Source organism: Ursus americanus, chromosome 22, assembly GCF_024610735.1.
Source record: "Ursus americanus isolate L20-20 chromosome 22, mUrsAme1.1.p, whole genome shotgun sequence".
In the NCBI taxonomy this organism is placed as follows: domain Eukaryota; kingdom Metazoa; phylum Chordata; class Mammalia; order Carnivora; family Ursidae; genus Ursus; species Ursus americanus.
The window spans coordinates 34,609,459-34,634,471 of NC_142148.1; the positions used below are offsets into that span (position 1 = coordinate 34,609,459).

The window sequence follows — 25,013 nt, forward strand, 5'->3', positions numbered from 1 at the left end:
GGCACCCTTCTGTTGATTTTTTAAAGTCTTTTTTCTATCTGTTTCTCAGACTAAATAATTTTAATTTACCTACCTTTAAATTTGCTAGTTCTTTCTTCAGCCAGCTCAAATCTACTCTTGTCCTTCTCTAGTGAATTTTTCATTTCAGTTATTATACTTGTAAGCTGTGGAATTTCTATTTGGTTCTTTTTAAAAATAATATCTATCTCTTTCTTGATACTCTATATTTGATTGAGTCATTTTCCTACTACTTCACTTTAGTTCCTTAGATATAAGTTCTTTTAGTTCTTGACATATTGATAATCACTCATTTAAATTTTTTGTCGAGTTAGTCCAATGTCTAGGTGTCCTCATGGGAAGTTTCTATTGATGGTTTTTCCTCTGCTTATGGGCCATAGTTCTTTGCATGTTTCAATATTTAGTTAAACACTGTACATTTAAAATAGTATAATCTGGAAACTCTGGAAATCAGATTCTGCCACCACTACTACCCCCAGCATTTATTACAACTACTGTTTGTTTGTTAGTTTGGTGATTTTCCTAAACTACTTGTGTAAGGTGTGTATTCTTTGTTGTGTGTGGCCTGAAGTCTTTGCTCAGCTAACTTAATGATCAGCTAATGAATGGACAGAATTCCGCAAATGCCTGGAAACAAAACATCTCACAATCTTTGCAGAGAAGCTCTGTCTGTGTGCTAGGGTAGTGTTTCAACACTCCAGCAGGCAGCTTACAACACTGCCTTAGTCTTTACTTCCTGCTTTTGCAGAATCTCAAGGTCATGTAGAGAATAGGGCCTTCTCAGATCTTTCCTGGGCATATGCACAGAGCCCTCTGCATCTGTATGAATTTCTAGATTCCCAGGAATATATTGGAGTTTTTCAAAGCCCCTATGTACATCTCATTTCTCAGGATTTCCTTTTAAGTGTTTTTGTCAGCACCTTGTTTGCCCCAACTATCATCACTGCCTCAGGCAGCTGCTGTGTTAAACATTTGCTGCTGATTGTTTTTGACAAGTGCCATGGGGAAAACACTGTTCACACTGGGTTCTGAGTCATATCAAAGACAAGCACTGAGAGTGGTAAATTCCAGGGAACTTAACACACAGGTAAAGTAGTGACAATTCTCTTTGGATGGGGCTTCTGGGAAGCTCCAAACCAGTTATACCCCCCTCCATGTCTTCTAGGCTTCTAGGTTTTCAAGGCTACCACAGAACTGAAGGAGGAAAGTGGGAATAGAGAAAGTTAATTGGTACAAAATTTGCTGTTCTTACCTAGATCTAGCCATTTTTCTCAAATAAATGCTCTCAAGTTGTTGCAAACCTTTAGTTAATTTCCAGAGTTCTAAAAAGATTTGCTTTTGACAATTTTTGACGGTGGGTTCATTGCTTTCATGGAGAAACAGATTTTGAGGTCCTTACTCCACCATCACAAAAGTGGCTCTCCAATAAACACAATTATATTATTGAGATGTTGATTCCACCCGGCCTCCTGCCCAGATGTTAGCTCTCACATCTCACCTTTCAATTTTAATAGAGACGCTTTCACTAGCATTACCCAGAAGAGCCAAAGGGTTAAAAATACATTTCAGTGTTCTTTTTTGTTCTCCACTACAAAAGCAGATACCATTTTAACAGACTGAGCAGACAAGTTTTTTAAATTGCCAAGGCATTATAAGATAGTCCTTGTAGGTAGAACATTGCAGCCACCCAAACCAAGTGCCTCCTTAAAAGCATCGTAAAAGGGGCACCTGGGTAGCTCAGTTGGTTAAGCATCTTCCTTCGGCTCAGGTTATGGTCCAGTTATCAGGCCCCATGTCTGTCTGGTTTCCTGCTCAGTGGGGAGACTGCTTCTCCCTCTCCCACTGCCCCTCCCCTCTCTTGTGCTCTCTCTCTCTCAAATAAATAAAATCTTTTAAAAAAGCATTTTGAAATAATTTTGTAATTTTGTTGTCTCTATTCTTTTAAAGAAGAGTAATACAGTCACATTTAAAAAATGAAAAATGAAAAAATAAATAAAACTGCATATCTTAGTTTTTATTCTTCCCCAAAGGAACCAACTTAAAGTATTTCAGTTTTAAGTTCTTCTTGGTGTTTATAATCTTAATTTTAAATTATATACTTCTATTTCTTGATTTATGAACTTTGAATAATATGTATTAACTCTTTTATTAAATATTAGCACATGATCTAATTGGCTCTTATTCAAACACCCAAACCTTGTTTCTTTTATTAAATTTGGGTTTTCTGTCGGTTACTTTTATAATTATATATAATTCTATATATAATTATATAATATGATTAAACTTATTTCTTTCTGCTATCAACTTTGTACTAATTCTCTTAACACTTTACCTCAGAAAATGAGTAAATTGGGGCTTATCTATTAAATGACACCTCTCTACCTTGTCTCCTCCTCAGCTCCCTCCTTTAACTACCACATTCTGACAGTTCTACCACCACTTTTATAGGTCAGGGCTCATAACATTTATATTTTGTTAGGAAAACATAGGGAAGTCTCTTGTGCTTGATCTACAGCTTGTTTATAAACTTTAAAAATCAATAAATAGCATTTATGGCATCATGAGTATATGAATACGATTCACCGCAGAACCAAGCAATGAGTCTTTAAATATTCCTATGACACCAAATCTTCACACAAAGAAAATAATCAAACAAAAGAGATAGATGGAAGCTCCTTCCTTAGGCTCCACCAAACATTGCTCAAAATTGTGTCAGATTTGGACCCAAAATGTATGGGATAGCTTGTTTTCCCTGGCAGTTATAAGGCAGTTTTATTTTTATTGCTATTCAAAGAGATCGATGTTGTTGTCAGACTAATACACCTTTTAAATTACACTATTTGTTAAATGATCTAATTTTTACTGATTTATTTCTATACTTTCTCCGTAGCTTTGATCTTAGGAAAGAAATCCTACATTAGTTCTAACATTTACTAAACCCCTAGGCTTCCTGTGTTTTGTGGATTTTTTTGTGGATTGTTGTTTTGCTAGGGTACAATCCTCCGAAAATATTTTTATTTGTAGACGGAGTGCGTAGGAAGTAAACTTCCTGAATCTGTGTATGTCTGGAAATGTCTTTATTTTGCCCTTAATTCTTTAACAACACTTTGACTTAATACAGATTTATAGATTGCCACTTATTTTTTTTTCTAACACTTCAAGATTTATTCCATTGATCCCTATCATCTACATGTGCTGATGAGCGGTTGGACGTTGACGTGATTTACGTTTCCTTGCAAGCAACTATCTCTTTCTCCTCTATGGAAGTTCTTAAAATCTTCTCCAAGTAAAGTGGGAAATTATGCAAAAGAAGAAGCATACTCACTGTGGGGGATTAATGTATCAGTGAACAATGCTAACCTATTCATATTAATAACTGAATGATTATTTAATTAAAAGTCATGGTATTGAGAAGATGGAGAGAAGGAAAAGGGGCAATGTAAGAGAGCCTCATTATCATTGGTCATAATGATAAGTCAAATGATAGTCTATTATATGAATCAAAAATTAGCAATGTCTGCATACTATTTAGAAACAAAAAATACTTTACCCAAAGGAAAAGCTAACGTCATTGAAAATTGTTACATATATATATATGTGTGTGTGTGTGTGTGTGTGTGTGTGTGTGTGTGTGTGTGTGTGTGTATAATGTCAAGGAGAGAAAAATGCTATGAAGAAAAATAATTCAAGGTAAGAGAAATTATAGTGAATTGGAGGATAACAAGGTTAGCTAGTTTTGGATTGTCAGAGAAGACTCCTTTGAAAAAAGTAATGTTTGAGGAAGTTAGATATGAGAAGATCTAGGGGAAGCGTGTTTCAGGTAAAGATAATAGTAAGTGCAAAGTTCCTGAGGTGGAAGTGTGTTTGCACAATGAACGAGAAGGTCAGTATGACTGTAATAGAGTAAGTGGAGGGAGAGTTTTGGGAAGTGAATTTGGAGAGGTGGCCAGGAGCCTGATCTTGTAGGTTAGGAGAAGGACTTTTATTTTATTTTATTTTTTTTTAAAGATTTTATTTATTTATTCGACAGAGAAAGAGACAGCCAGTGAGAGAGGGAACACAAGCAGGGGGAGTGGGAGAGAAAGAAGCAGGCTCATAGTGGAAGAGCCTGATGTGGGGCTCGATCCCAGAACGCCGGGATCACGCCCTGAGCCGAAGGCAGACGCTTAACCACTGTGCCACCTAGGCGCCCCTGGAGAAGGACTTTTAAATGTGATAGGAGCCATTAAACATTTTTTGGAAAGATTTATTTTTTTAAAGTGCTATTGCGATAGCTATGTGAAGAAATCACGACTAGAGAGCAAGTCAGGAGGCTACTGTAATAGCCCAAGTGAAAGATGATGGTGTCTTCAACTGTGGAAATTGAGAAGTGGTTGGATTTAGAAAATGTATGAAAATAGAGCAAAATTTGCTCATAGGTGAGATGTCCATGGGAAAGAGATCGGTGAAACAAGATTTTCATCCTGAGGTAATAGGTGAATGTAGTTGCCATTTACAAATAGAGGAAAACGATAGGGGAAAGGACCCATTTTGGAGTTAAAAACCACAAGTTCCACTTGATACATGCTAGATTTTATATCCATATTTGCTTTATATTTAAGTGCAGGTATTGAGTAGGAAGTTGGATAGACAAACTGAGTTTAAGAGATAAATCAGGGCTAAATATGTAAATATAAGAGCATTAACACATAGATGCTAGTTGAGGTTCTAGAACTGGATAAAATCACCAAGATATGAGTGCTTAGAGAGGAGAGAAGGTGCATGACTGAGTCCAGAGTTGGGGAGATGAAGAAAAGCCAGAAAAGGAGAATGAATGAAGATGCTTCTGAGTGCTAATTTAACAAACAGGACACCTGCTGAGATTGTGAATTAACACTGTAAGAGATGAAGACGAGGGGAGGAAATCAACTGATGCACATATCCGTTTAGTCTGAGGATGCCTTGGTCCTGCAGATGAGAGTATTCAGTAAGAAGCCAGGAAAATGGGTGCCTGGGTGGCTCACATGGTTAAGCATCTGCCTTCAGCTCAGGTCATGATCTCAGGGTCCTGGGATCGAGCCCTGCAGCAGGTTCCCTTCTCAGCGGGGGGCCTGCTTCTCCCTCTCCCTCCACTGTTCTCCACTGTTCTCCCTGTTCCCCCGGCTTATGCTCTCTCGCTCTCTCTGTCAAATTAATTAATTAATTAAATTAAATAAGAAAGTGACTCTGAAGCTCATGAGAAAAGATGGGACTGGTAATATAAAATTAACAGTCATACATATATAAACAATGGTTAAACTCAGGGGAAAAAATCACATTCTTTTAAGACAAGATGTGAAGGAAGAAATAGGACATTGGGTTCTCTTGATGTACCATGAAAAGTATAGGAATCTGGAAAAAAATCAATCAGAATTCTCACGTATTAATTTAGAATTAAAATAATAATTGCGGGGCGCCTGGGTGGCACAGTCGTTAAGCGTCTGCCTTCGGCTCAGGGAGTGATCCTGGCGTTATGGGATCGAGCCCCACATCAGGCTCCTCCGCTATGAGCCTGCTTCTTCCTCTCCCACTCCCCCTGCTTGTGTTCCCTCTCTCGCTGGCTGTCTCTATCTCTGTCGAATGAATAAATAAATAAAATCTTAAAAAATATAAAAATAAAAAATAAAATAAAATAATAATTGCTTTTATACACATCTCAGAGAATTGTGAGAATACAATGAGATCATGTGTGCGATAGTGCTTTATCATTTGTACCGGGCTGTACAAATGTGAGCTGCTAAATTTTCTACTCTTTGGTTTAGAGTACAGAAGTTTTCATGGTTGAGAGTCAGGACACATTCCATGGACAAATGGAGCTCCCAGAGGGCTTGTGTGGAGCTCAGGGAAACGTACAGCTTAACCTGCTGGGCATCACAATTGTGCTGCTTTAACTCATCTGCTATGGAAAATGAGGACAAGGGAGAGAACCAGAGGCGAAGCCACTTCATAAAGCACTTTCTGAAATGAAATGAGTGGTAAAGAGTGTCAGGTGAAGCCAGAGGTTAAGAAACATGGGAAGTCCATAGGATATGACCAGGAGATCATTGATGCTGTCTGCTGAGATATTAAAGTGGAGGAAATGCTCTGGTGCCTGTTAGCTGGCAGAATTTCATTGCCTTTCATGCCAAGACTGACAGAAGAGTTCCAGATATCCTTTGTCCCTTCCCGGACATATCCTGAATTATTCACCTCACCCCATCTCAACCTGATTTTCACTGCCAGAGTTCCTGCATCCTGGAATAAGTTCCTATTTAAGACCTCTTATCATTCCCTCAAAACAGGTGATCAACCTTGCTGTTCTGTTCTGACCTCCCTGGCTGACTCTTTCAAATATATTTTGAGTGCATCATCTTGACCCAATTCTTATTTATGCTCCCTACTTGGTATTGATCTCTGAATTTCTTCCTTGATTGTACTTGGCACTCTTTTCCTTTGACTCTGTTGTTTCTGTTTACTCCAAGTAATCATCTTGCCAGCCTAGAACCCTTTCTTGGAATTCACCCCAACCAAGCCTGTGCTCAGTGATGCATAGACTCATCCCATCCGCAAATGGAACCCTGAGGCTACTAATGAAAAATGTCATACACAAGCCACAATATGTTGAGGCAGAGAGGTTAGCTGTAAAGGGAGGATGTGGTAGTTAATTTTATGGGGCAGTATGACTGGGCCACAAGGTGACCAGATATTTGGTCAAACATTATTCTAGGTGTTTCTGTGAGGTTAACATTTAAATCAGTAGACTGACTAAAGCAGATTACCCTCCCTAATATGGTGGCTCTCTTCCAATCAGCTAAAGGCCTAAACTGAATAAAAAGTCTGAATCTCCCCTGAGTAACAGAGTTCATTCTGCCTGAATGCCTTTAAACTGGGACACTGGCTTTTTCTTGCCTTCAGATTCAAACTGAAACAACAGCTCTTCCTGGGTCTCAAGCTTGCTGGCCTTTGGACTGGTACTACACCATTGGCTCTACGGGATCTCCAGCCTGCAACTCACCCTGCAAATCTTGAGGCTTATCAGCCTCCATAATCTTATGAGCTTATAATAAGTCTTTTTGCACATATATACGGAGAGGGGCAGGGGAGAGAGCATACACGTGTGTATGTGTGTGTATACATTCTATTGGTTCTGTTTCTCTTTCTCTGGAGAACCCTGAAGAACACAGAGGGGATGACTCTGATGGGGCTGGATGAGTTTGTACTAAAGCATGAAGATTATGAACTTGGGCCATGAGGTTCAAATTCCAGCTGTACCATTCATTAGCTGTGCCCTTAGTCAGGTTATTCAACCTCTCTAATCCTCAATTCCTTCCTTTGTTTTACCAAAACCCCAGTATATTCCAGTGCCAAGCCTGTGGAAGATTTAAGGTGTTGAGTAAATGAATGACTGAATAAGATGAAGAAACCAAGGCCCAGAGGAATTAAATTATACATATCTAGTTAGTAGCTAATAAAAAAAAACCTTCCATATTAAAACATCAGAGTTATGTGTCATTACTTAGAGAAAATTAAAAGTCTCATCAAATCGATCAATTTATTTTATTTAACTAATGCTTCATGGTGTCAGACATGATGATTCTAAGTGCTTCACAATTTCCTTATGAGTTGGTTATAATTATTGTCCCCGTTTTACCTATGAGATAACTGAGGTGCAGAGAGCTGACAGAACAAGAAGATTTTTAAAAGATTCACTGACGGAATACAGTGATCCCTTTCGAATAGCCTTTTTAAGGTTTCATTATTTTGACTACTATGTTCTCCTTCTTTCTGTCCCTAATTGACACAGGGTTCTTTCTTCCTACTTGGCCACAGGCATGTGTTGGCATTAGAGAGGGTTCTAGGATGTATTCGTGTAGAAAAGAGTGCCTATAATTTTGATGCATTAAGGAATAGGAGTGTGGAAGCACCTAGCCTCTGGCTCATGAGCACTGTCCTCCTTCCCTACAATGTTGTTCTTAGTAAAAACCAAAATGCAATTTAAAACTCTGGGTGTACAGCCTTATTTCTTCTACATGGCAAACCAGAAACAGAAACCAATATTCCTGGTTCTTTTTGTACCTCTCACAAGATATGTCCCTACCTCAGTGGCTTCAGGAACAAGGAAAACCTGGGGAGTTTAGATTGAGAACATTTAAGCTTTCACTAGGTATTATTCATTCACCACCTATAAATGGGATGGGGGCTGGGGTAAGGGCTGGAAGAACATGTAAAGAAAAAGCAGTAAACAAGCCATGTGGAAAGCAAACCAAGGAATCAAAACAGTTGCTCTGTCAAATTGTATATTCCTGTGCCCAGGTCTTACGCCCTCATGGTGTTTTGAAATATTGTCACAGGGTGCCAGGTATATCCCAAAGGTGGACCTTGGAGAGGGGGTTTCTGAGATGAGCAAGTAGCTAACCTACTAGCAAATTGACTTTGGAAAGCTCATATGATAGAGAGTTTTATAAAAACTTTTATTATTGGGGCACCTCGGTGGTACAGTCGGTTAAGCAACCAACTCTCGGTTTGGGCTCAGGTTATGATCTCAGGGTCGGGAGATGGAGCCCACATGTGGGGCTCCTCACGGAGTTCAGAGCCTGCTTGGGTTTCTCTCTTCCTCTCCCTCTGCCCCTCCCCACCTTAAGTAAATAAAAATAAATCTTTAAAAAGAAACTTTTATTATTATACTCTTTGAAGTTGTCATTTTTTAGTCAATCATGCATCTTGCACCTTACCTAGGAATTATAAGCTAACTACTTAGGTCTGGAGGTATTACAAACTAGAATACTCCGGGGCATGGTGTACCAGAAAAAGCTTTCAGAGACTGAATTAACATAGAGTAAATACCCATTAAGCAGAGCAGGTAATTTTCTCATTACTCATCAAATGAGTTCCTAAGCCTTAGTTACTCTACATGTTGGTTTTTTGTGGAAATAACTCACAGGCAGCTGAATCATTTCAAAGCAAATTTTCCATCACCTTCCTTCTCTGTGTGGTTTAGGCCTTTTAGACCCCGAATAACTTGAATCTCCTGGCTCCCTACTGGCAAGGATGACTATGGACTTTTTTTTTTTTTTTAATCAAGCAATGAGTAAATCCTAGGGGAAAAATCTCATTATCATATTAAAAATAAATTGAGGGCTATCTGGTCATCCTTAATAGATTTATATTTATCCAGTGTTTGTTTCCAAATTAGATTCTGTTACCTTTCCCAGAGCAAGAGGAAGAAACTCCTAAACAGTACCATTTTCAGCATAAGCACAGGAGAGTGGGAAATGCTGCCACCACCGCAAGAGAATCCTGTGGGCCTGTGGCATTTTCTGTGAAGCTCTGAAATCAATCTGACTCTCTCAAGTGTGTAATATTTAAAGGTGTCAGTGTGGGGTATCAGCAGTTGAAAATTCCAAATACCCAGCCAATCCTCCCCTGTGACTATCACATAACTTTTGGCTGCAGGGTGAGCCTACATCAGTGCCAAACTAACTTCCTTCCTTCCTTCCTTCCTTCCTTCCTTCCTTCCTTCCTTCCTTCCTTTCTTTATTAATGTGGAAGACCCCCCACCTCTTCCATGCTTTCACAAAACTTTCTGCATGAATGACTTTCGGTCTGAGAGCTGTACACATATTTCGTTTCTCTCCACTGCAGGCTTTTCTCCAAGAAACTTCCACATACTAAATAAGTGTCAAATTTTGGGGGGAAAAAATCCTGACTATAAAGGATTTTGTAGTGACTTTGCATTTGTCACCGCTTCTCCAGCCCGTTCCAGCTTGCTTTATAAAGAAAGCAAGAACCATAACTAGGAGTTTTATTGGCAGTTAAGGATCTAAGGACCATACAGATCTTCTTTATTGTATAAGAATCTTAAATGTTTAATGAACATTTAAGTAAACAAATTTCAACAACATTCCTTTCTTCAGGAATCCTGCTTTAATAAAAACTCAAACACTATTTGTTAATTATTATTAAAAACATTAATATTTCAAAATACCCTTTGGGTCAGGGAATTTTTAGAAAACAATGACTTCTACTTATTTTAATGAAAAGCATCCTTTATTAAATTCTTACAGCTCTGCTAGCTCTAAACGCCCCCTTTACAACTCTGCTTTCCTCCTTTCCTTTCCTGGGATTCTCTCTCCAATAGTTTGCAGTTAAAAACTTGAGCTTGGCTCTCAGGCCAGAGCTCGGGGTGCGTGTGTGGGTGTGTGGATGTGGTGGCAGGGTTGGCTATTGTGCGTTGTTTTTTCGGATTCGAGACAAGGATTTTCCATCGCCTGAAAGAGGCCATCAAGTTTTAGCACGGCAAGGCACGACTTCTAATCGCATCCTTCCCGGAAAAGTACAAACAGTTCCTCAGCTGAGGTCCCCCACCTCCCACGCGCTCTCCAGCTCGCCCTCCCCGCGGAGAGCCCCGCGACAGCCTCCCCAACACCTGTGAATCATCCGAGAGGCTGCCACCGCGGAACCATTTGCATACCCCACCACCCGCCCTCCCTCGGCGCTTAATGCACAACAAAGGAGGACAGTTAGGATTATTTCTTCATGGTTATTATTTTTAATCTCTCATATGACCAGCACAAGTAGCCTTTCTCGCCCACGCTGTGTTAAGTATCACCCCCTGTCCCGCCCCCTCCCTCCCCCCCCCCCCCGCCCAAAGCCTCGACTGGTACCCAGGTTTGCGCACTGAATGAACCACCAGAATTTTGAAGGATCCCAGGATCCTTGAATTCTCAGCCCCCCACTCTCCCCTTGAAAGTCTGGACAGTTCTATTAGGTGTGTACGCGCTTCCGTGAACTATTCCTAAGAAACCCAACATAAAACCCCAGGCTCCGGTTGCATATTCAACCAGAAACAGCGTCATCTATTTTGCCCTCAGCAAACAACTCTCAACTTCAAGCCTTGAATTCCAGGAAACCCACGCTGGTCGGATTAACTACCCTTCCCTCCCCCTTCGCCCAATTCATTTTATCTCTCTCAGAGATAATTGCTCTGACGTACTTTAAAATAACGTGTACGAGTCTGTCTCCCCAACTGACCACATTAATGCAAACTCCAAGCGCTGGATGCTGCTTTGATAAAATGAAGAAATCACTCATAAAAATAGCAGCCCACGTAGCCTGGCCATATATGGAGCTGGTGAGGGTTGACAGGGATGCCCCTTCGGAGCCGCTTCTTTAGAAAAAACAAATTGCCGCTGAAATCTCCTCGACTCCCTCCCCCTCTTCTACTCCTCTTCCTTCCCCTCCCCTTCTATGACTCAACCAAAGACAACTCAACGGGGGGGGGGGGGACTATATATAATCGCATATATGTCTCATATATAACAATACACACACACACACATATATACATATACATACACACATAAAGAATATCAGAAAACCAGTCGCGAGATAAATGTATTTGCCTAACACCGGGTGTTAAAATGGAGTCATAAGAATCGTCCCGTTGAGGTGTTTATAAAAGACTAAAATACAAAGGTTTGCAGTAAAGCGCACAGGGAGCTGAGTCAAGCGCTCCGCACAACTCGGCTCCTCCCCTCCCACCGCCAGCCTCCATCCTCCCTCCGCCCTCCCCTCAACACACTTCCTCCCCGCCCCTCCTGGAGAGGGCTATTAAAAGCTGCTGACGTCAAAAGGGACGGCCATCTTTGATGAGGGCAGAGCTCACGTTGCATTGAAGACGAAACCTCGGGGAGGTCAGGCGCTGTCTCTCCTTCCCTCCCTGCTTGGCGGCTCCTCCACACTTGCAACCTGCAAGGGGCCGGGCGAACACCACCCTCTGAAGAAGCCAAGGTAAGGAGCCTCCACCTCGGGTCGTGGTTCTGGCTTTGGATGGCTGCATACCCAGAGGGGACCACAGCCAGGAAGACCAAGTGAGCTTGGGCAAATACAAGTATTTGTGCACCTAGGGTGCGGTATTCCGTGTGTGCGCGTTGGGATAGCTCCGGTCTGGGGCTTTATAAAGTATTTTCGAGGTGAGCTGCTTGGGGAAGGGAGGAATGGGGACACTGCAGATGGAGCGATGGGGTGGAAGCGCAAGGATATGAACCGAATAATAACTTACTCTTTCGAAACAGTAGTGGCACTCTCTCTTCCATTTTGCGATGCAGTTTTCAGAGATGTTTAGGCTGCTGTTTTGGTTTTGTTTTGTTTTTTTTTTTCTGTAGACCAAAACAAACAAACCTTGTCGTTCTGATCCTGTTATTTTGACTATTGTCTTTAAGACGCTATTATCCAGGGAAGAATTAGGGAGAAGGCAGGTTGTGGGCGCTGGGGAGGCGAAAGCAGAAGGGGGAGTTCCCGCCCCGGGCAAGCCAAGCTGCAGCAGCGACAGCAGCCTCCATGCCCCGCGGACTTGATTTATGCCGCCTGCTCCACGTCAACTGCAGGCTGGCGGGAGGCGGGCGGACTGTGCTGTGTGGGAGGGCTCTGCGGAGGGCAGGCGGGGGTGGGCTCGCCTGGGGGACTGCGGCGGCCCGCAGTCAGCACCCTGGACAGCAATACCGAGGGACCTCGCGGGCGCTCTCGACCTTTCAGCACCGCGGACAGAGGTCCGGCAGCAGCGCCGCAGCTACCTGAGGCAGAGATGCCTGGCCAGAGCTGGGTATTCAGGGCTGGAGGACAAATTGCCTCTCTGAGAACCGGGTCTCACAGAGACTCCCTAAAAGAGAAGGCATAGTAGGTTAACAATTTTAAAAAAGAAAAAAATAAATCCTGCCTATAGGACTCCTTTGCAGGCCCTCAGCTCCTTCATAGCTTCAAAAAAATAAGTCTACTTGTGGAAATTTTCATGTTACCCTCTTCCCCTTCTTTAGTTAGAAAATAAGCACATTTTTATTTTTTAAAAAATCTGCATTCATTCTCCAGTTGGATATCAAGGGTTTTGTTTGGTTTTGTTTTTAACACAGAGTATATTTGTCTGCAGACCTTGGGTGGGCATGAATGAGGTCTATATGAAGATACCAACATGATCTGTTTACAGGAGTAATATATTTCTATATGTATTTCTAGTTGATAAAAAAAAATATGGGGGTAGGTGAACTAAGCAGAATCAACTTTAAGAATGAATCCCTCTTCTTTTCCCTTCTTCCTCATCCTTGTAATTAGGCATGAACATAAGCACACACTCACAAAAATACATCTCTGAGAAATATTACAGGTCCTACAGGGTATAGATTTAATCTCTTTGGCCATGGTTTCAGGGTGAGTGGACGTATTTCCTATAGACATTAGTTATCTCAGGCTGAATAGTTTCTGATTTGGACATCATTAAGACTGGTTTTGCTCAGGAAAATCCAACTGTGTCCTTCAGGGTAATGCAGGTGTTAGACTGAAACCGGACTCTGACCTAAAGATCTGCTGCGATTTCTATTACGGCACTGCGGGATTTTGCTGAGACAGTGATAAGTACTTTAACCATTTTCTACTCTGAGGCTTGGGGCCTCTGAGTGAACAAAAATTACCACAAGGATATTTCCTGCTGTTTGATATAACTAAAATTGGCATAAAATGACCAGGAGCAAAACTGTACTATTTGAATAGTTGTTAAATAAGAGTAACAGCGTCATATGTAGGAATCTATGCAACGCATTAAAAGAAACACTGTCATGATCCTTGAAAATCCTCACAATAAGATCTTGGATTGTTTTTGTAAGTCATAACTCCAATCGTTTCTATACTAGAGCTGCTAAAATGCCCTGTCCATATAGAGGAGGTACTTTCATTCCCACTTATTTATTTCCTAATTTTTTTTCAATTTCATGGATAACCATGTGTTTCCATATGAGTATATATTGATCTGTTACTGTATATGGATGTAAAATTAATATTCAGGGGTACATAACTGCATGGAAAAATTTTATAACTCTGCAATCCGCAAACGAAATAAACAACTGTGTTTTAGTGATGGGAGGAGGGGAGAAGAGATGGGTAGGTCTTTAAAAATGCTTTGACTTCATGCTGCATGTCCAGACAGCTCTGCGTAGTTGCGTCAAATGAAAAAGCCTAACGCTGCCGGAATTACGTGCTTGGACATTAGTAATTACTGCTGGGTTTGTTTGCTAGTGGAAGACTGGAGGGAATGGGGGGTGGAGGTAGAAGACCGCAGCGAAGCTGGCAAAGGGCAAAGATCTGGAAAAAAGTGGCGATGTGCACAATTATGGAGCTAATTCTAAAACAGCTTACTGAGAAATTAAAGAAAAACATAATTGAAGCATGAATTTAACATTTATATTATTGATAAGCTGCAGGCAAAAAAATGAAGAGATTTTTTATTTCAAATTTTAAACATCTAGGGCAATACGGCAAGAAGAAGCCGGAGCAGATGGACATCAGGATGTGCCAGGAAACATTCATGCAGACCCTCTGATGGTACCTGCTTGTTTGTTCATTGGCATTTTCTGCATTATCACCTTGGCATTCAGAATATGAAACAATTTATAATCTTCTTAACCTCTCCATGGTAAAATCTCCCAAGAATTTACAATTTTATTCCTACTTTGTTAAACATGCACAACCACGTGTGCATAAACACAATAAACTGCCCCTTAATTAGCTTATCTAAAGACATTCCTAAACTCTAAGTGTTTACCCCAGAGTGATGGTTATCACCCTGATAACTGATATTTCTGCCAGTGGCACCTCTTCCCATAGCAGCCAGCCTTCAGCAGAACATGTAGGTTTTGATGATCAGTAGAAATGCGAGATAACTTGAGAAGGAGATTGAGACAGGAGACGTGAAGGATAAAAATAGATAAATCTGCTTTTTATATGATATACTATGAATAAACAATCTTTCTCACATTATGGAATTGCTTTTCAATTCTATAAAGGTAAGAGAATTGGTGTTGTCAGCCTCAGCGTAGATACATTTCTGCAATGTCATCCCTCGTCACCAGGGACCAACGTGATAGGAAGATATTGACCAATCGGTGAGCACCAGATACATAAATGAACCCCATGGAGGATGTAAAGTCTCATGCTTATGTGGTCTTTGACCTCAATAAGTTTAGCAAGTAGTAATCTTAGTAAGAACAATCAACAACAAAAATTAATAAATAATACCAGAATGAAATACAATAAAATGGTGGAAGAAAAATCACGAAGGGAATATATAATAATTTGCCCAGTGAATGTGACCAGAAATAAGGAAGGTAAACTCTAAGGAGGACACTATTGCATTGGACTAGAATGATCTGAGCAAGGAGGCAGTACATCAGCTAGTTTTTGGAGGTTGGAGAAATGGGGGAGATCTGCTGAGTAAAAGTTACAGCATAGGCAGAACTACAAGTAAGCCCAGGTTATGGACAGCAAATATCCATCCATTTGGGTAGTGAGAAGCTTATGCTGGGGAATATGCTAGAACAGAGACTTGAAGCCTTCCATGGAAGGCCTTGAATACCAAGTTGATGGTTTCATGCATTATTTTCTACAGTTGATTTCAGAGTAAAAGCTGATATAATAAAGTAACCAGGTCCTTTTTAACAACTGAGAACTCCTGTTCCCGGAATGGATTACATTTGCCTTCTTTCAGAAAGAGAGGGGAGTAAATTGGTATAAAGGATGATTAATTAGAAGAAAAAAAAATCAGTCCTCATTTAGGCATCTTTTAAGATCCCTTCTCAGGATACACACGGACTTACGAATCCTGCCCAGAAGTTAATTGTAAGTTTCAAATTTTCATTATTGACTAGAACAAATTATTCAAGATGAGCACCTACCAGAAAGATTGCAAAGCGGGTCAAGAAGCCAGGGATGAGAGGTACCCAGAAGGTACACTTGCATGATACACGTGCAGAACACTGTCTCGCACCCTCAGAGTAGTCTGCCTTGTCACATGCACTGGATGGATGGATGAAAACAGAGGCCAGCTTTTCTGTGCGTGTTTCAGGCAACATGACACATACAGCCAGCCCCAAGTAGCTAAAACTGGGGGGGGGGGGGCGGGGGGAAAGCTATAGTAAAATTTTGGAAAACTGAAGTGAGGTGGACAGAATATTGTATTTCTTTCCCTACCACCCTCGCTGACTTTGCTGAGTACCCTCACTCCAGGACTCGCTCGAGGTCTGAACTATACCTATTTCATTTTTAATCTTGTGGTTACTACTGTCTCAGCAGAGCTTCAGAATTCCAAATGCTGTCAGAACTGCTGAACGGAAATAGTCAGTGGCTCCATGTGGAGGAATAAGTGGCAGTTCCAGACATAGATCTTGTTGCTATTTCAGTTCTCTCTTGGAAGTGTCAAGGGACTATCCTCATCTGTTCTTCACCAAAACACTGGCAGGTGAGACATCCTTAGGATAACATGTTGATTTCCAAGATGATCCCCTGGGGGAAATTTGGAAATCGTGACGTTTCAGAGGAGGTCAAACTGGTGGTTCTTAAACTGATTGCAAAGGGCCTTGCAAGTATCAAGAAGGAAGGAGGAGACACTGCATAGCACTGACGTGTAGCAGGACATGGTGAGTGGAGAAAGAGTTTTAAAAAACAGTTGTAAAAGGGGAAAGAGATTTCAGAGAAATTTCCAGAGAACTCGAGCTGCAGTGTCAGAATTACTGTCACTGCTATAATGGTAATAGCTACTCATTTCTACATAATTTTCTTCACAAGGATTTCAAAGCATTTCACCCAATATAAAAGAACAACCAGTTTCTGATTTCTAAATGAATAACGCAAACCACAGTTATAGGATGAGTTCATATATGATATTAGGCAACATTTCATAAGCCATAGGTCTGATGTAGAAGAACAGAGATACCTAAAGCCATGATTAATCAGAATAGGCCTAGGGGGGAGAAGAGTGAGCCACTAATTGTAAAAGCTTTTACCTGTGTTAGTTCACTGAATCTTCATAAAAACCCTATAATTAGGGTACTATTATTATTTCCATTCTACAGATGAGCAAACTGAGGCAAGGAAAGGCTAAGCAACTTGCTTAAGCTCACAGAGCAGAGCCAGGATTTAAATTCAATCACTCTGGGGTGCCTGGGTGGCTCAGTCCTTAAGTGCCTGCCTTCAGCTTGGGGCGTGATCCTGGCGTTCTGGGATCGAGCCCCGTGTCAGGCTCCCTGCTCCACTGGGAGCCTGCTTCTTCCTCTCCCACTCCCCCTGCTTGTGTTCCCTCTCTCACTGGCTGTCTCTCTCTCTGTCAAATAAATAAATAAAATCTTTAAAAAAATAAATTTGATCACTGAGTCCACAGAATAAGCTATTAACTGTCTATTATGCAACCTCTTGCATCATCCACATGCTTCGTATTGGTCAAGTCAGGCACAGGGAATGTACATGATTTATTTTCCAATATCTTTCCTCCCTCAGTTGGGCTGCAGGGCATGACGGCAAGGATGCTGCCGATCAGGAGCCAGGAGACCTGGGTCTAGCCCTGAAGCATCTGCTTGTAATTTCCTGTTTGGGAATCACAGTATCTTTAAATAAGTCTCTCAACCACCACTGAACTCAGTTTGTCCATCTGTAGAATGACAGAACTGGACTAATACTTTCCAATATCCCTACCATTCAGAAGTTAATGAAATCGGTGCTGAAAACTCTGGGTAATAGGTCTGGGTTCAGTAATCTATTGATCTCAGCTGATTCCCTCCCCTATTATAAGATTAATTTATATACACAGCCTCCCTCCTCTTCAGTCTCTCTCTCCCTCTCTCTCTTTCCCTTTCCCCCCTCCCAGTAATTTCTTTGACATCATCTTTCTGAAGTCTTTATGGTCAGACTTAAGAAATCCTGGCTTGTTCCTTAAAGCCCTGAGCTGAGCCCTCAGCGGTTTGGGGATCCTTCTCAATCAGATGTATTGCTGTCTGGCACAGACTATTTCCTACAACCTGCCTAAACTTCTTATATTTCTTTTTCCAACCTTATTAACTGGTGGTTGTTTTTTATTCTTTCTAGACCCCTCTTGATGATCTCCTGTGTCCGGCGTAAAGCAATTTATTAGCTACTATTTCTTCATTTCTCCTGTTTCTTCTTCTGCCACTTGGAAAAACGAAAACACTTCCATAGAATATGTGAGCTCTTAAGTACTTAAAATGTAACAGTTCCTTCTGATCTGAATCACATGATGTTAGTAGCTAGCTCAAAAACTAATCGAGTTTGATGGATGGGCTAGGGGTGGGGAGATAAAATAGCATTTCAAAAGAAGCTTTAAGGTCAAGGGACAAGGAGAAGGGGAAGCCTTAGAGCTTCTGAGATTTACAGTTCAGAGGCCAGTGGCTGGCAGTACAATGTTTATTAATTAAACTCAGTATCACGTGTGAATTCAAGTCCCGTGTTCCCGAAACGCCATGTTCTCCTTGTTGCTACAATCCCGTTCCTACTGCAGCATTTGAACAGCTTTTTACTAGAGTAACGCATGGTATTACAAGAGGAGATCCTAACTGATTTTCTTACTGCTGACTCTCAGAGGTTAGCCTCGGGAGTGAGAAACCGATAAGAACAAATCTGTATCCCCTAAAAGAGATGGGGGACAATCCTGTTGAAGGGTTCGTGTTTCCTTTGAAACGCTTAACGATCGCTCTCGAGAAATTCGGAGGGAATGGCAATGTCAACACGGATTGACGCTGCATGACAGCTGCACTAGCCTTATGGATTGCTTCCTGGGGTCATGGAAAAATATACAGGATCCTCTTAGCTAGTAAAGGGAGCCAAATTCTGTTTCATGTGAAGGGGGAACTAAAACAACTCACTCATCTTTTCTTCTGCTTTTGGGTTTTTGTTGTTGTTGTTGACCTGGTTTGGTTCCTATTACCCAGAGATGGCGAATTCTCTCCCGTCTTAACTTGAGACTGTTTGCACTTTCTGCTGACTCACCTCGTCCGTCCTCCAAAATGGTCCATTTTACACTTGAAAAGCAAGGTTCTATTCCTGCTAAAATGGTGGGTTCTACGCAATGACCATCTGGTCTCATCACTTCCCATCGCTTCCTATATCCAAATACCACCAGTCACAGATTGTGAACTCCGGAGATGACTTTTCATGCCTGCAGGCTTCGGCGAGTGTCTTCTATTCTTTACTGACGGCAGCACTGGAGAAAATGAAAGCCTCGGAGGTGCCCCCCTGAGGCCAGAGTCGCCCTGCACTCTGGCCTCGCTCCTATTTCAGATAAAATCCCTTCCTATAGCTCTGAGAATTCTCCAAGTTGGACAGAATTCCTTTCCTATGGAGAATCTCAGACCAAATTGCTGATTTCCTTTCCTCATATTCATCTTTGTACAGTTTCAAAAAAATAATGACAGACAAATTGCAAAGCAGTGTATTTCTTGAATTTCTCTGCAGTTAGTCCGAGATCGGTCTGACAGCTCTAAGGAACTCACACTGCGACTTCTCCATCGATAAACAGAAAGTAGAGGGACATACATGCCTGTGAGTCTGCTAGGAAGCCTATGCAATAGTCCTGTTGAGTGAATTTTTTATTTTTTATTTATTTTTTTTAAAGATTTTATTTATTTATTCGACAGAGATAGAGACAGCCAGCGAGAGAGGGAACACAAGCAGGGGGAGTGGGAGAGGAAGAAGCAGGCTCATAGCAGAGGAGCCTGATGTGGGGCTCGATCCCATAACGCCGGGATCACGCCCTGAGCCGAAGGCAGACGCCTAACCGCTGTGCCACCCAGGCGCCCCTGAATTTTTTATTTTAATTGGAAAGCCTCATGTAACTTCGCTGTAACATTAGAAATCAAGATGTATTCCTGATTTAGGCCAGAGAAATCACCAGATATACCCACTTTTTCCTATTCCAAGATGACTCTCCCTGTATTCCTCAAACATAAATCAACTGTCATTATAGCACTCTTCGTTAATTAATTAATTCAACAAATATTTATTGAGCATCTGTCATGTACCAGGAAAACACTGTACTGGTTACTGAAGATAGAGCAGTAAATAAAGCATGCCTGTTTCTGCCCTCAGGGTGTTTTTCTGGGCATATCCCCTTTTGAGGTATAATTATTTTAGAACACATGTTTCACATAGGATCCCTTTTGGAATCTAAGATATTAACGCAACTTAGAAAAGAACTTGGCTCTGTGTTCAAAATGTGCAATTGATTGAAGGTTTCTACTGAGTGGTCAGTATCCATAGAGAGATTGCTACATCATAAACAGAATATAAATAACACCTCGGCCACCAAGGAATTCAGTAAATGTCTAAGATATGCCCTTATGTAAATTTATCTCTATGGACATGGCAATCAACTAGGATATCACTAACATTTCCCTTAAGTACATGTCTGCATTTCTGTATCCCAGTCTATTAGGACCTCTCCCTATATGGATTCTTCCCACCACCCCTGGGGAAAACAGGTCAAGCTTCGAGGAACGTGGTACCTCCTAGGCCAGAAAACCTAGCCCAACTATAAAGGTCATGGAACAATGCAAGAACAGGGTGACTGAGAGAAAGAGCAGCATCTTTTTAAAGATAGGACTTCCCAAGCCAATCCACTTCCCTCCTCTGAGGACTCCATGTCGTGAAACAAGGTTCAAAGATTCAGGGTCAAGTAGAAGTATGTGTTAGTCCTTTATCTCTTGCCTTTAGAAATTTATCTCTTCCTACCAATGAGCAATGCTCCCATCTCTCTTATATGATTTCTCACATTGTTCTGTAATTACATATGCATTTTTCTTCCTTAACAGCCTATAAAAGTTTTTGAGAGTGAGGGCAATATGTTAACAGTCTTTGAATCCTTGGTAACAGTGCCTGTCACACACCAGGTATACAGGAAACGAATGAGTGAATGGGAATACCAACTACCCCTTTGCAAAAAAAAAGAATTCTACTACTGTAAATTACTGTAAGTAATTCCTCCTTTTATTGACCAAATGTTACAATCAGAACAATTCAGGAATGCAGATTTACCCTAAATGTGGGAATGAAGTTTTGTCCCAAGGAAGCGCATATGTTCGCCCCAACTAGCTGCTAAACTTTGGCAAATAATTTCTTTTTCTGACCTGCTCTTTTATCGCCGATGAGTCAGGGGTTAAAATGCAAATGAAGAGTCAGGTGATTCTCAAGGAAAGCGTTGCCAAAAGCAGGTTTATATTCAGAGATGAAAAGTCATTGGCTGTGAGTGATTTAAGTCAATTTACATACAGAGCCAGGCTATTTGACCTATATAATTTATGGCTAAAAGTCTTTACTTTTCATGAAGATGAAAAAGATATTTTTGAAGCTGCTGTCCACACATATCCTAGTCACTGGAGGATAGCTTGGTGGCTTCCGCTAACTCTCATTTTCTGGGTCACATATTTGCTGCTTCTCTGTTAGAAGGGTGGCATGGTTGAGTTGGCTTCCCAGAAAATGTCGTCAAACACGTCAGCTTCTAACTTTTGCTTTCAAACATCCAGTGTTCTCTTGCCTAGGAGAGAAAAGTAAACTGAGGCATGATGTGTTAAATCAGTCCCACTTATCTTTAAAAAAAAAAAAAAGCTGTTACCAACTAAGGACTGAATTTTGCATTTCTTTTTCCCCAACCCTTCTCATGAAACAAGTCTAAAACCACAGGTCAGTTACTCTGCACCCTACTTTCTCCAGCTGAGAACAAGGATACCACTTGATGCCCATAAGGAAAAAATAACTAACTTATGGAATGACTGTGGTATGGTGCACTAGACCCCTGGCATACATTATCTCATGGAATCTCTATGGCAGCCGTAAAAGAGCTTAAAATTCTGGTCTCTGACTGCGAAGTCTGTTTTTTTCCTGCCACCCCATGAGTTTTCCCATCAGTTGCATACAATCCATTGAGATCTTCTCACTGAAAGCATGCTCGAGTCAGCAAAATCCAAAGAACTCAGTCCTCTGGGCTAAAAAGGCAGGTGAGATATGGTGGTATGAGGAACTAGGAGAAACAAAGTATCCAGACAAGCTCATTGAGCACTGGATTGAGAGACGTAGCTGCGTGCTTGGCCCATTTCTGCGACTGCAATTATATGACCCTGACCCATTGACGTAACCTGAACTGAGCCTCAGTTTTCACATCTGTAAAAAGCAAGCAGTAGCTGCCTTGCATACGTCACGTGGTTGTCATGAGACTTAGAGGAGCTAATGCTTGTCAAGTGCTATTCCCTCCACCACTCTGGGAGCCGGGGAAAAAACTGTTGTTACCGTGTTCCGGTAGCTGTCGTTTGCCATGCCAGATTTCCAGTGTTCTTTATTGCGGGTTATGTGAAAGCCATAGGCTTGTTTTCGTCTTTATAATGTTGAGTTTGCTTAAAGACACAGATCTTGGTATCCCATTATTTTTTAGCTTGTGTAGCATGCATGATAAAATGGGAAAATGTGTCAACGGTCTTTGGTTTTTCTATTTGGGGGAGGATTTTTAAAAATGCCTTTGGTTTTGTTGTTGTTGTTGCTGTTTGTTTGTTTGTTTATTATGTTATGTTAGTCGCCATACAGTACTTCATTCGTTTTTGAGGTAGTGTTCCATGATTCATTATTTGCGTATAACACCCAGTGCTCCATGCAATACGTGCCCTCCTTAATACCCACCACAGGGCCAACCCATCCCCCAGCCCCGCCCCAAGCCCTCAGCTTGTTTCCCGGGACAAAAAGCCTTTGAATAGCATCTCTGCCTAGGGTGCCCTCCTGAGTCTCTGGATTGCATAGCGTCTGAAGACCCAAGAGGCTCAGTTCTGTTTTAAACGCTGGTCCCTTCTTGCTTGGTGCCTGGGGACGTAAGGCCCTTAAGGAGTTAAAAAGAGATGGTATGTAAAATTCCCTGCTATTCTTTAGCTTGAGAAAAGGAAATTTGCTGTAAGCTATTTAGTGAATCATCATTGAAGCTACATCTGTTGGCTTCATTTTGTATTCAGCTTTGTGGTAGGTTTTTTTGTCGGGGAGGGTTGGATTCCTTATTAAATATCGTGTGTGTGCGTGTGTGTTTTGTACGTGCTCACAATACGCAGCCAGAGAGGTGCAAACACAGGTGCTTCCTTGCGGCCGGCCTTAGTGCAAGATTCCTGCATGTCTCGCCTCATTGTCAAAACCCTGAGTTTTGTTCGTAAACCAGTAAATATGAAACGCGCGGGGACTACCTGAGCTGCAGAGTGGTTGCTCCTAGGTTGCATTCACAGAATGATTCCTCTTCAGAGTTGGAACGGGCCCCCAAAACAACCCTGCTTCTGGCCATGACCTCAGATTCTGCTTTTGGGAGAAGTCCTGTGAATCTAGGCCTAGACGATAAGAGAGTTCTTTGGGGAAAGTTTTTGAAACTCACATTATCTTTTGAGCATCTACTATGTACTAGTTATTATGTTGTGGTTTACTGTAGCTAGTATTTTTTTTTTTTTTAGATTTTATTTATTTTAGAGAGAGAGAATGCACGCGCAAGCAGGGGGAGGGGCAGAAGGAGAGAGAGAATCTCAGGCAGACTCAGCGCTGAGCATGGAGCCCCACAAGGGGCTCAGTCCCAGGACCCTGAGATCATGAACCCAGCTGAAATCAAGAGCCTTACAGTTAACTGACTGAGCCACCCAGGTGCTCCCTACTGTAACTAGTATTATCCTTAATTTGCATAGCGACCTTCTAAGTGGTGGGTGTTATTTTCTTTACTTAGAGAAGATACTGTTTGATCAAGGTCCTATCAAGGTGCTAAGTGCTGCCCCTCCCCTCCATGAACCAGTGGACACATAAGCAGGGGTTAGTGATGAAAATATCAGGCTTTTTGTTTTAGCCGGACTGGGGTAAAAATGGTTAGGACCAGCAGCCAGAACCAGACTAGTTCTGCTCCAAGTCTAGACATTGGGACCCACCAAGGGAGAAAGGGCTGCAGAGGTAATGTGTAATCAGACAGAACAGCTGGAGAACTAAGGTCCTACCTCCCTCCTCCACCCATCCCTCCCAAAGCACAGAATCTTTCTCAGGAAGTTTGCAGCTTGGAGCAGGCTGAGAAAAAAAACCAAGTTGGGGGGGGGGGTTGGGAGCGTTGATGAGCTATGATTGCTCACTGCCTATTTCCTATCTCACAGAGTACTTAAGCTGAGGCAAATAAAGAAAGGTTTGGAGGGGATCGTAGAAGCTATCTTCCCACTACTGGTCTTTCCAAAGAGTGGAGGTTCCCATTTCAAGGGACAAGGTAGGAATCGATGAGTCTTTGAACATCAGAAAATAGGTCCTCCTTCTTCCACACAGCTAATAAGAGAGAAAACTTGAGTTTGAACTTAAGATCCTAAGTGCAATATTACTGAGCCTCCACAATCAATGACCCATTACTACAGGACATCGGTTCTTAGGCGAGGGTCTTTGGACCAGCAGTAACAGCATCACCTGAGAGTTTCTTGGAAATGCCGTTCTCAGGCTGTACCCCCCACCTATAGAATCTGAAACTCCAGTGCAGTGGGGAGGGGCGGAGTCTGTGTTTTCATCACTTCCAGGTGATTCCGAGGCAGGCTCAAGTTTGAGAACCAATGTCCTAGAGATCTTAGTAGCTCCTTTAAGTGTTTACAGTCATCTTAAACTGGGTCTAACAAGGACAAGGTGTTTCCACTGTTCTCTGTGGTCACAAAAGCTGTGACTAGGAACTTAGAGAAGAGCTATCCTGGGCCACTGGGTAGAAGTCTCTACTCGCCCTCTGACTTAGTAATAAAGATGCAGTTACTCATGAGAATGAATTTGAGGGATGAGGAAGATGAGTGTCCACGGCGTGAGGACAGGGGTCTTGGGTGGGGGCCACAGGGCTCCTTTTTATATTTTTCTTCCCCTGCAACAGTAGCTCAATCTCTGGCTTCTAGAATCTTCCCCCCAGAACTTATCAAAATGTAAAATGTCACCAGATGACAGGACAGCCCCTTTCTTCTTTCTGCTGTGCCAGTCTGCAGTCTGCAGCCTCTGAAGGATACCAGAGAGGAAAATGTCCCCACTGTGCAAACGATACAGCTATTCCCATTGCTCCTCTTTTGGGCCCCTCCATAAACTGTCATGGGTACAAGGAGGGGACCTGGCCCCTTTTCACGCATCCCTGCAATTTCTTATTTCAACTGCCCTTGGGGAAAGAAAGG

The 25,013-nt window shown here is 41.8% G+C and overlaps 1 protein-coding gene across 2 annotated transcripts in view; it reads left to right on the plus strand.

The window, feature by feature from the left end:
- The first annotated feature begins 11,664 nt into the window (after positions 1–11,664).
- The window catches only part of SNAP25 (synaptosome associated protein 25), an 86,930-nt gene continuing 73,581 nt past the window's right edge, over positions 11,665–25,013 (plus strand). Inside the window, exon 1 of one of the 2 annotated variants that reach the window (XM_045808963.2) lies at positions 11,665–11,805. The gene's annotated coding sequence lies outside the window, so the exon portion shown is untranslated. The remainder of the gene's footprint in view (positions 11,806–25,013) is intronic. The other variant, XM_045808955.2, reaches the window with a different exon arrangement.